Genomic DNA, 12,078 nt, shown 5'->3' with positions numbered 1-12,078 from the left:
TGTTTTAGAAATATAAAACCAAACTAAATTGTTATACAAATTCTACAAAATCAGGCTTCATTGTCTGAGGGGTGACACATCTCTCCATTTTCTGAATGGTGCTGTACATGTCATTTCATGTGACCAAGAACTACTAAAAAACACGGAGCTTTTCAATGGAAAAACTATGTTTTTTTCTACGGTTTTAATCGTCAAAAAATATATTTTCGACTCTTTTTACAGTGGATGTTATATCTGTTTTTCGACACTTTTTACTGTGGAAAAAAAGATTTCCCGCCTTAAATCCATACTACAATTTCACGTTTTTAAACGCTTTGAAGCGTGAAAAATGCTAAATATTTTCGACGCTTTTTTGTGTGAAAATGCTGAATTTTTTATACGCTTTTTCATGTGGATAGTGCTTAATATTTTAGACGCTTTTATACATCTAAATGAAAATAAACCCTTTAAAGCCCTTGATATCTAAATATATGCTTTAGACATTTACATGCGTTGAAATGTATTTATTTTCAATACTATATTAAATTCATCAAACATACATAATTACTAACAAATATCATACCAAATCAATCATATCCACAAAAGTATTAGCATTTGATATTCATATACGCACATACATTCGTTGATGTAGCTTTGACCTTAAGTTTTTGTAGCTTGGTCAAAAAAGTCCAAGCAACATAGGTGCCTAATTTGATCAATATTCACATACACATATATTCATCGATGTTTAAGAGACCAAAATTTAAAAGTTAAAAGTTTGTCAAAAGTTGAAGGCCTGCAAAATTGTTTTCATTAAATTGCAATTTCCACTCTAGTGTCAAGACCTTCGCAAAAGATGATTTGTTGGTCATAATATGAACATCAGCTGCATAAATCTGCAACAAATCAAACAAAATGCACAAACTTTAGCCAAAATACATACTCCTCGTTTGTGATTCAAGGCCAACAATTATTTTCAAATATGGGATTACCTTAATTACCAAACTCCCCATGAATATAAAAAACTTTATATAAGTAATTATCATATCTACTTCATCCAACTGCAAGCAAAATTGCACATAACATAAAAAAACTAGAAACTACACTTCTACTATAAGCACTAAAAAGTAATATGAAAAAGATTCGATGGATGATAAAAATAATAATGATTCTTGTGTCTTTTGATTTTGTTGTAATTGATCTAAGACTAATGCAAGCTGAGTGAGAATTTTTTAATTTTGAGCTCTTAGTTCTTCAACTTCTTCATTTTTTTTCAAAAGTTGGAAAGTAACCTCATCATTTCTTTTTTGTAATTGAAAAATTATCTCATCATTTTTTCTCATAACCTCATCACTTTTTCTCTCAACAGACAATAGGTAGGATTTAAGCCCTATAACATCACTTGAAGTACCACCACAATCACCTATCTTGTTGTTTCGTGATTGAGCTTCAATGCCAAACACGTGAGATCTACTAACCCTATGACCATAACCAACAACACGCTGATTAGGTTTGTCTTGTTGATACATCATCTCATTAAAAACTTCTGTCTCAATCACCTCACGAGGTTGTTTCGAATCACAAAAACGTTCATTAACCCTACTTTCAGCAATGTCCTATAACAATACAAAAGTATAAATGAAATATGCAATCACATTTGTCATAATGATAAATGTTTCCAATTCACTACTCTAATATACCATGAATTCTTGAGTGGATGTACCCACTACATAACCACCACTCTTTGTAGTGTGTGTATGTTTCCACATTTCTAGCCCACTAGGTTCTCTGTGATTCAACTTAACCTATTTAAAAGTAACGGATTATCCCAAAGAAATAAACTTATCACAAATATAGGCATCATAAATAAAATTTAAGTAACCTAGCAACATCAAAAACAAGCAAATGCAATTGTCTCATTATAAGCAATAACAATAATTGTATCATACTTAAAAATTCAGTTTCCCATTGAGCATAACTCTTTGACCCTGTAATATGTACATGATTATGCATTTCACGAGCTCTCTTTCCCAGTGTTGATAATTTCTGTCAATGTTAAATTATTAGTTTGTAACTTGGTGAATATAAAACTTAAATTTATGTTAAATTTGTTATAATACACTATGTACAAATACGTTGAACTTTTCTGAGGTCCAGTAAGAAACCAAGCTAATCCACTGCTCTTTTATCACATTTTTAGGCATATTCTCAATTATCTTCTCCTTTGTCACATTAGGCTGATAATAGTCCCTTTGAAGCTCCCACTTGTAATGCTTTCATTTCATATTTATATGTGAAAATATCATTCGACGAAACTCTTTTGTATCAGGTAACACAAATTTATCCTATACATATGGTGAGAATCTCCTTTGTCAAATAAGCATATGGTGAGAATAGTAGAGGTGTTCATTCGGGTGATCGGTTCGGTTTCGGATGGGTGTCATTCGGTTCGGTTGTATTTCGGATCGGTTATTTTTCGACTGTGTGTTACAACGGGTCACACTCGGGTCGAGTCGGTTAGTCACGGTTCGGTTGGAGATCAGTTATTCAAGCTATCGGGTTAGCATCAGTTCGGTGTCGGTTGAAGTTCGTGTCGAGTGTCAATCGGTCTCGGGTTGTCATCGATTACTAATTGGTTCGGTTTTTTCGGGTACAGATCGGGTTCGAGCTTTATTTTTCGAGTAGTTATCGGTTACGGACAACTATCGATCGGGTCAATATCGAAATAAGTTAATAGTCGGGTTTTTAATTGATGTATGCTCATTTTATGGCAGATCAATTTATTTCAATTAGTTTTTATATATATATATATATATATATATATATATATATATATATATATATATATATATATATATATATATATATATATATATATATATATATATATATATATATATATATATATATATATATATATATATATATATATATGAGACTTTTATTTAATAATGCATCATGTTGCTACTTTTGATAATTGATTGAATATTAAAACTCGATAATCGAAACTCGATTTGTTTGAATGAATAAGAATAATCTAAACTATCTCGTAGGCTATTAGTTACGTACTTAGACTTATTAGCGTTATTGTCTTATTGAGTATTTTAAAGTCTAAACTAATAGTCTCTCCAATTCAGAGTAATTATCTCGATTTCTTTTTAGGCTTGTAATTAACCTATTAGAAATTTAGAATATATTACTAGAGGGAGAATTTATGCAAATTCCAAATGAGACATTTGTTTTTTAATTAGAGGGAGTATAAGCTATTAGAATATACATTACTCTATTACACTAATAATCGATTGTATTTCTAAGTTTGATAATTGAAACTTATTATATATAATAAAGTGAATTAGATTAATCAAGTAATCATAACCATTTTATATGATATTATGTATTTATACTTATTAGTGACCATGAATACTTTAAAATAATAAATCTATTACACTAATAATTGATCGTATTTAATTTAAAGCTTAATAATGTTCGGAACTAGACCTAATGGAGTGAATAAAACTAATACAAACTATCTTATAGAGTTATCGAGTTATAGTTATAGACTATCATTGACATTTGACTGTTAACTCAATGTTATTACTTATTACTATTAGTTATTACTGATCTTGAATACTCTAAAAGTAATTTATAGTAAATGAAACTAGTACTCCACCTTTTTTGTTACTTTGAATTAAATAGCCTAAATTATGCAATTTGACCAAATTCAATAATAAAAATATTTAATATTTGATATAAAATATTTATATTACTCAAATAAATTATTTTAGATAACTAATTGTCCAATTTGATGAATATATTACTCAATTGATACATTACTTATTCTAAGTCGTTGGTCTTTGTATACAGACGTGTGAGATCTTACCATCTTAGTAATCTATGAGTTGTACTTGCACAAAATGCTATTGGTTATTAAGATAGCACACGGATAAGGTGTTTTAGCCGTTGGATTTGTAATGATAATATCATATCAGCGGTCATGAATGTGCCACGTCGCCGTCATGTGATAAAAAAGGGATTTGGTTGTTTTCCTCATCCTGAATCCTGATACAGCACGAAACAGGATACTTCACTTCCCAAATCCCGCTCTAATAAACCCTAACCCAACTCTCTCTTCTTCATCCTCTCACTGAAATCGGCGGCCCTCTTTCAATCCCATCTGTTCTCCTCCAATCCGGCCGGTAGAACACGTTCATCTCCGGCAGTTTACACTTCACACTCTCACGGCCCAAATACCCAACAATCTTAAGGCATTCGAAGAAACCCTAGTTTCTTCACCTTCACCGTCATAGCCGCACACACTGATTGAGTTTTGCTTTGAGTAAATTGCTTTGAGTAAATTGATGAGGAGGCTGTGAACTTGATTAAATTTGGTGAAGAAAGGTAAGGGCTGATGCTATTGTCTTTGAAAGTTATATTCATTGGGGTCAGTTTTTACTTTCTTGGCATGCTTGAAGTCTGTATTTATGAAGATTTAGTTCAATTCTCTTCTGTATGCAACCTTATCTGCTTTGGAAGGAGCCCCATCGTGTAATTGAAGTCTGTATTTATGAAGATTTTCTTTCTGTATGCAATTCTCTTCTGTATGCAATCTAATCTGTATTGAACTTGTGTTCTTCCTTTTATTTTCTCCATAGAAGTGCCTTTTTGTTTTGCAGTGTGAATTGTAGTTGTTATTCTTAATGGTAAGTACACACTTAGACATAGTTGATAGTTATGTATATCTTTATTGAGAATCATTTGTGTATAATGATGATGATGTTTGAGATTGGTTATAGTTGGTTAGGTTCACATAAGGATATAAACACCCAAATAAAATCTTAGATAGTAATGGATACTTTTAATAAGGATAACTGTGATATAAATTCATAGAAAGGGGATTTGATATTATACTCTTAAAATGTATCTAACGTATATCTTGTGGCTTATTTCTACAATGTTTTTAATTTAACGAGCCTTCAAGCTCTCAAGTCTCAAGATGCAATAAGGATGCTTGAATTTTATGTTATCTTTACTTTTCCACAGCTAGGATTAATTTCTTATCGTTGGTTTATCGCTGGATTATTTGATGTTGCACTTATTGTTTCGCACATTTCTTCAATTTCAGCGTCATGAAATCCAATCCATCTTATACCAAATGCCATTGATGTATTCAAAACTGACCTTATGACTTGAAATTTACCCAACCATGTAATTGTTAATGTGATCATAGTAGTTTTTAATCCCTGTTTTTACCTGTTTTTAGATCTCTAGTAGTTATTTAGATCACGAGAAGTACCGCCTATATAATACTTCATTAAACTGTAGTAGATTATAAGACTATCTTATTTGTAAATAGTAAGACAATTTGAAATTTGTGTTGCTAGTTATGAATAACATTGCAAGCTTCTTCCATGTACATGAACTTACTTTTTCCATATTATTACCTTTTCTGTGTAGTAAGTTATTACCTTTTCTGTGTAGTTATGAAATTTGTGTTGCTAGTTATTACCTTTTCTGTGTAATAAGTTGAGTCCTACAATACTGTAATGAACAAACATTGTTTGTTGTTGCTGCACAGACCTGCTGAGCTGCTGCTGACTCTTGCTCTTTCGAGGTTGCTCATTCAGCCCACGTCTACTAATACTAGTTAATAGCTGCAATTTTTTGTTCATGTAATTTTTTCATGTAATTTTTTGTTCGTTCTTTATGTAAATTGTTTTTGAATATTGTTGACTAAATTTTTTCTTTGTGACTCATTTTTAATAGCTTATTATTTGGAGAAGTATAAGATAGTTTGTATTAGTAATCTTGAATGTATATTAGTGTATAATTTTGTTCAAACAATGTTCAATACTTCTTTTGAATTTGTTCAATCTCATTCTTAATTGTAGGAATATGAATTTTAATGAGGCAAATGAAGCTAATGGTTTTCAATTTGACAATATTTCTAACACGGGTAATTTGTTAATCTAATGGTTCAAGTACCTTATATGTTTTGTGTACTTTATCATTCTTTTGCATTGTGTTCAATATTGAGATAGATTACTAGCATGTATTATTTTTGTTGAAATTAACAGCGTTTGAAGAGTTACAAACCAGTGTATCCACTCCAAGGAATGTGAACTCGAACCCTAGACAAATTGTCCAACGTCCTATTCGTCCACCAAAGCGTGCAAAAACTGTTAGAGGAAGAGGTGGAATTTCTTTAGCTGGAGGTCGAAGGCGAGCTAGAACTGAGTTTCAGGAGGATATTGAAGGACTTGGAAAGCGTACCTCACCAGTTTGGGATCATTTTACCATAGTGGCCGAGAAGGATGATAACAATGTTGTTATTTCATTACATGCTATTTGTCGCCATTGTAAGAATACTAACTATAGAGCCGAAGGTCACTATGGAACCTCTAATTGTAGAAATCACCTCAAGACTTGTGAACCTTACCAAGAATGGCTTGCTAAAAATGGTGATCTCATTGGTGATTTTAATCAGAGAAAATATTGTTCTCTTTTTGCCGAGGCCATTATGTACCATGGATACCCCTTAAGCATGGTTGAGCACAAATTCACAAGGAAATTGCATCGTTACTTGAATCCAAAGGTGAAGAACATATCTAGATCCACAATCACTCGATGGTGCATGAGGAAAAACTCTAAGTTAAGGAAAATGTTATTTGAAACTTTGAAGGATTTAGATAGCAAGGTGTCTTTGACATGTGACATTTGGACAGCTTGTACTTCTCGTGGATACTTGACTTTAACGGCTCATTATATAGGATTGGTGTTTGAAGTCGAAAGTTCTTAATTTTCGTCATTTCCCTCCCCCACACACTGGTCATGCGATTTATGAGCTTGTTTATGCAATGATCAAGGATTGGGGTCTTGAATCAAAGGTTATGTGCATGACTGTTGACAATGCAACCAATAATGATTCTATGATCCCCTTGTTACAAGAATGTTTAAATGGCCATTCGTCTTTTCCATGTAATGGTGCACATTTTCATATTCGTTGTGCGGCGCACATTTTAAATTTGATTGTTAAAGATGGATTAAAAGCAATTGATCCTGCTGACAAACTTGTGCGTGATAATGTCAAGTACATTGATTCATCCGAGGCAAGGATGATTAGGTTTAGAGATTTTGTATCTCAGTTGGAAAAACCTTCTTCGCTGAAATTGTGGTTGGATGTTGTAACGAGATGGAACTCTACATACTTAATGTTGAAGTGAGCTCTTGACTATAGAGTTGCGGTGAATCGCTTTGGTAGTACTGAGCCTGACTACACCTTGAAGCTCACTGATCGTGAGTGGGAATCTGTTGAAAACATGGCTTCTATTCTTCAACCTTTCTATGAAATGACCAATCATTTTTCTGGGTCAGATTATCCCACAGCAAATCTATATTTTGAACAAGTTTGTAAGGCAAAATACCACCTAAGACGTGCTTGTGAAAGTGAGGATACCTGCATTAGAGGGATGGGAAATGAGATGTTTGAGAAGTTAGAGAAATATTGGGGCGAGTCCTCTTTAATTTTGTCTATTGCTGCGGTGTTTGACCCTAGGCATAAGATTCCATTTCTAAAACATCATTTTAGAAAGGTTTATCAATCTGAGGATGAGGTTTATCAACAAATTGTGAGGGTTCGCTCTGGACTTGTCAATCTTTTCAATGATTACAAGTCTACAATTACTTTATCGACTAAAGCTCATCAAGCTTCTACTTCTGAAGATCTCGCATCAGTTGGTTCATGCTCTCGCATTGGTTCATGCTCTCGTGATTATGATGGCTATGAGGTATGTATTATTTAATTTTAAACTCCTTTTAACAATATATTTATTATTATTAATATTTATCTCAATAATTTTGTCTTTACACTATAATATTTTTACTATTAATAAGTTTCATATGTTTTATTGTTTGTTTACAGAGTTTTGAAAGTTCTCAACAACTACTTTTTTCTTCAAATATTTTATCGGAAGTGGAAAAATACCTTGAATCACCTTTGCACATGCATGGTGATTCGAAATTTGATATTTTGTTGTATTGGAAAGACCAACAAACTACTTACCCAATTATGTCTAAAATAGCTAAAGACATATTGGCTATTCCAATAACCACAGTTGCATCCGAATCAACTTTTTCTATGGGAGGAAGAATTTTGATTAGATGGAGAGCATCCCTTTTATCAAGACATGTTGAAGCTTTGATTTTAACTCGTAATTGGTTGTTTGGATATGAAGAAGAACCTGATGAAGTAGGATTAGTTGTTGGCAGTGACTTAGTCCCCGATGCAGAATCGCATGCTAAGGGAGATCAGGGTCCAAGTGGATCCTCGTCTTCAGAATCTGGTACGTATTTTACTTTTTAAATAAATGTTAGTTAATTATCATTCTATTATAACTCGTGTTTCGTGTACTTTATGTACTCAGTTATGGTTTGTTCACTTGATTGTTGCCATGCAAATGATGTTGGTTCTTATGGATCTGATTGTGGCTCAAATTGAAACACGAAATCTGGACACAAGTAATTTAACCTTACAAGTCACATGGAAACTTGAATGTTATCCATGAGTCTTAGTCTTATAGGCAACTTTCTAATAGCCTTGTTCACTTGAGATTATGCAATTAGAAATGTTTCCTTAGCTATGATTCATGTTGGTAGCTTGCTGAACATGAGGCGTTTGTTGACCTTGAGAGGCATTACAATGATCTTACTCGACATGTGATACATATTCTGGTAGAAAATTTTAGGCGTTTCTTTTTTGTATCTTTCTTAGAAGAATGAATTACTTTCTTTTAATACTTTTTTTGTTTGTTTTTGTTCAAGATTGAAATATGGTACCACAAGCAAAGCAGCAGTACGTGAGAGATTTTGGTGCTCGTTGTCGACTTTTATGTTTCGTTTTGGAGAAAGTATTTAATGGTGGACATACTCACGTACATTTGATGGATGATACTTTTATGGTGGATATGTAACTATATATAGTTGCTGATTGAATGTTAATTTTTGGGGTTAAAAACTTGATATTTGTATATTTACATTAGGTGTATGTATAAGTGATGGATGTAAATTTTTGGGGTAAAAAACTTGATATTTGTATATATAAATTTGGTGGATGTATAAGTGATGGATTTAAATTTTTGGGGTTAAAAACTTAATATTTATATATTTAAATTTGGTGGATGTATAAGTGATGAATGTAAATTTTTGGGGCTTAAAGCTTGAAGAATTGGTGGAATCTTATTAGTTTATAGTTGATTTGCTAAAATATTTATATATAAACTTGTTTACAATCTTTCAATATTAGAAATTAGTTTTCAAATATTCAAAAAATCATAATTAGAAAACTGAAATTGGATTCAGATTTATAACAGTTCGATTAACAATCGGTTCGGGTTGGTATCAAATCGGGTTAAAAACAGTTCGATTAATAATCGATTCGGGTTTATATCAGTTCGGGTTAAAAACAGTTCGATCTTAATCGGTTTTAGTCAGGTTGCATTCGGTTACGTGCATAATTCGGGTCGGATTTGACTCGGGTCAATCACTGTTCAGTTCGGGTAACATCGGTTAAGGTTTATAAGTCGGTTATAAAATTCGGTTGCAGTTCGAGTTCGATTTTGCCCTTTTCGGTTATCAAACGGTTCGAGTGAAGTATCGGTTCGGATAATTTCGGTTCGGTAAACCTAAAAAACTTACATTTTTCGGGTCGGATAATTTTCGATTCCGGGTCGGATTTTCGGGTCGGGTTTGTTTTGAACAGCTCTAGAGAATAGTAATATCAAATTATAATAATAAAGAATGTTTAATGCATACCCAAACCGTTTTAATGATCCTTTGCTTGTAATGATCATCAACACGCTTTCAATTTTGTGCTCCAAGTGGACAAAAGGTTCCATCTTTTGACAATTCAGACAGAAAATGAACAAGTACAAGTTCCCCCCCTCTAATTGGTTGATCATATTCATTAAAATGAACAATGATCCTTCTTCCTGATGGTAAGCACCAAACATGCTTAGCAACTATAGTCCCCTCCATTATTCCTAATTTGCGAGGCTCATTCTCTGTTATCTCTGCTCAATCAAAAAAAACAATTAATAATAAATACACAATTTGTATCAAATATGCATATTATGATCATTCAAGTATTGTATACCTTCTACTTGGACAACCTTATCTGGATCCACATCTATATTTTCTTTCCAATGAACATTACCCCCTGGCTTCCACACTTGTTTTCTTCTCCCAAGAAGTTTTATATCCATTTCCTTTGAAGGCTCATCTTGCTCTTTGGGATCTTCATTTCCCTTACATGTCTCTTCAACAACATCCTTGCTCTTTGAAGGCTCATCTTGCTCTTTGGGATCATGTTTCTTGGTAACTGTAGGTACCAAGCTAGTAGCGGGATCTTGTGCTGGAGTATTAGTTGAGGCCTTGAAGGTTCAAGACATAAACCTCTTATCAAAAGGTAAAGCTTTGAGATTATGTTTCTTGGTAACTGTAGGTACCAAGCTAGTAGCAGGATCTTGTGCTGGAGTAGCAATTGACTTTTTGGGTTGAAAAGGTCTGAAATTAGTATTATGAGCTTGTTTTGCATTAGCCTTTTGTTTGAATTGAACATAATTTTCAGCATCGATCTTTGTAGATTTACTTTGAATGGTCATAATTTCACGATGACCTGCAGTGACAACGAAAAGATGAGAATGTGTCATAATTATAAATTAAAATTAGACAAGTAATTAAATTAAAAGCAAAGTAAAAATATGTAAACAAGATCAAATAAAAATAACATAGGAGAGCAACTAAAGTATGTATACCTTCTACTTGGACAACCTTATCTGGATCCACATCTATATTTTCTTTCCAATGAACATTACCCCCTGGCTTCCACACTTGTTTTCTTCTCCCAAGAAGTTTTATATCCATTTCCTTTGAAGGCTCATCTTGCTCTTTGGGATCTTCATTTCCCTTACATGTCTCTTCAACAACATCCTTGCTCTTTGAAGGCTCATCTTGCTCTTTGGGATCATGTTTCTTGGTAACTGTAGGTACCAAGCTAGTAGCGGGATCTTGTGCTGGAGTATTAGTTGAGGCCTTGAAGGTTCAAGACATAAACCTCTTATCAAAAGGTAAAGCTTTGAGATTATGTTTCTTGGTAACTGTAGGTACCAAGCTAGTAGCAGGATCTTGTGCTGGAGTAGCAATTGACTTTTTGGGTTGAAAAGGTCTGAAATTAGTATTATGAGCTTGTTTTGCATTAGCCTTTTGTTTGAATTGAACATAATTTTCAGCATCGATCTTTGTAGATTTACTTTGAATGGTCATAATTTCACGATGACCTGCAGTGACAACGAAAAGATGAGAATGTGTCATAATTATAAATTAAAATTAGACAAGTAATTAAATTAAAAGCAAAGTAAAAATATGTAAACAAGATCAAATAAAAATAACATAGGAGAGCAACTAAAGTATGTATACCTTCTACTTGGACAACCTTATCTGGATCCACATCTATATTTTCTTTCCAATGAACATTACCCCCTGGCTTCCACACTTGTTTTCTTCTCCCAAGAAGTTTTATATCCATTTCCTTTGAAGGCTCATCTTGCTCTTTGGGATCTTCATTTCCCTTACATGTCTCTTCAACAACATCCTTGCTCTTTGAAGGCTCATCTTGCTCTTTGGGATCATGTTTCTTGGTAACTGTAGGTACCAAGCTAGTAGCGGGATCTTGTGCTGGAGTATTAGTTGAGGCCTTGAAGGTTCAAGACATAAACCTCTTATCAAGAGGTAAAGCTTTGAGATTATGTTTCTTGGTAACTGTAGGTACCAAGCTAGTAGCAGGATCTTGTGCTGGAGTAGCAATTGACTTTTTGGGTTGAAAAGGTCTGAAATTAGTATTATGAGCTTGTTTTGCATTAGCCTTTTGTTTGAATTGAACATAATTTTCAGCATCGATCTTTGTAGATTTACTTTGAATGGTCATAATTTCACGATGATGAAACCTGCAGTGACAACGAAAAGATGAGAATGTGTCATAATTATAAATTAAAATTAGACAAGGAATTAAATTAAAAGCAAAGTAAAAATATGTAAACAAGATCAAAT

Source organism: Amaranthus tricolor, chromosome 14 (genome assembly GCF_026212465.1).
Source record: "Amaranthus tricolor cultivar Red isolate AtriRed21 chromosome 14, ASM2621246v1, whole genome shotgun sequence".
NCBI classification, from domain to species: domain Eukaryota; kingdom Viridiplantae; phylum Streptophyta; class Magnoliopsida; order Caryophyllales; family Amaranthaceae; genus Amaranthus; species Amaranthus tricolor.
Note: the sequence above shows the minus strand (reverse complement) of the source record.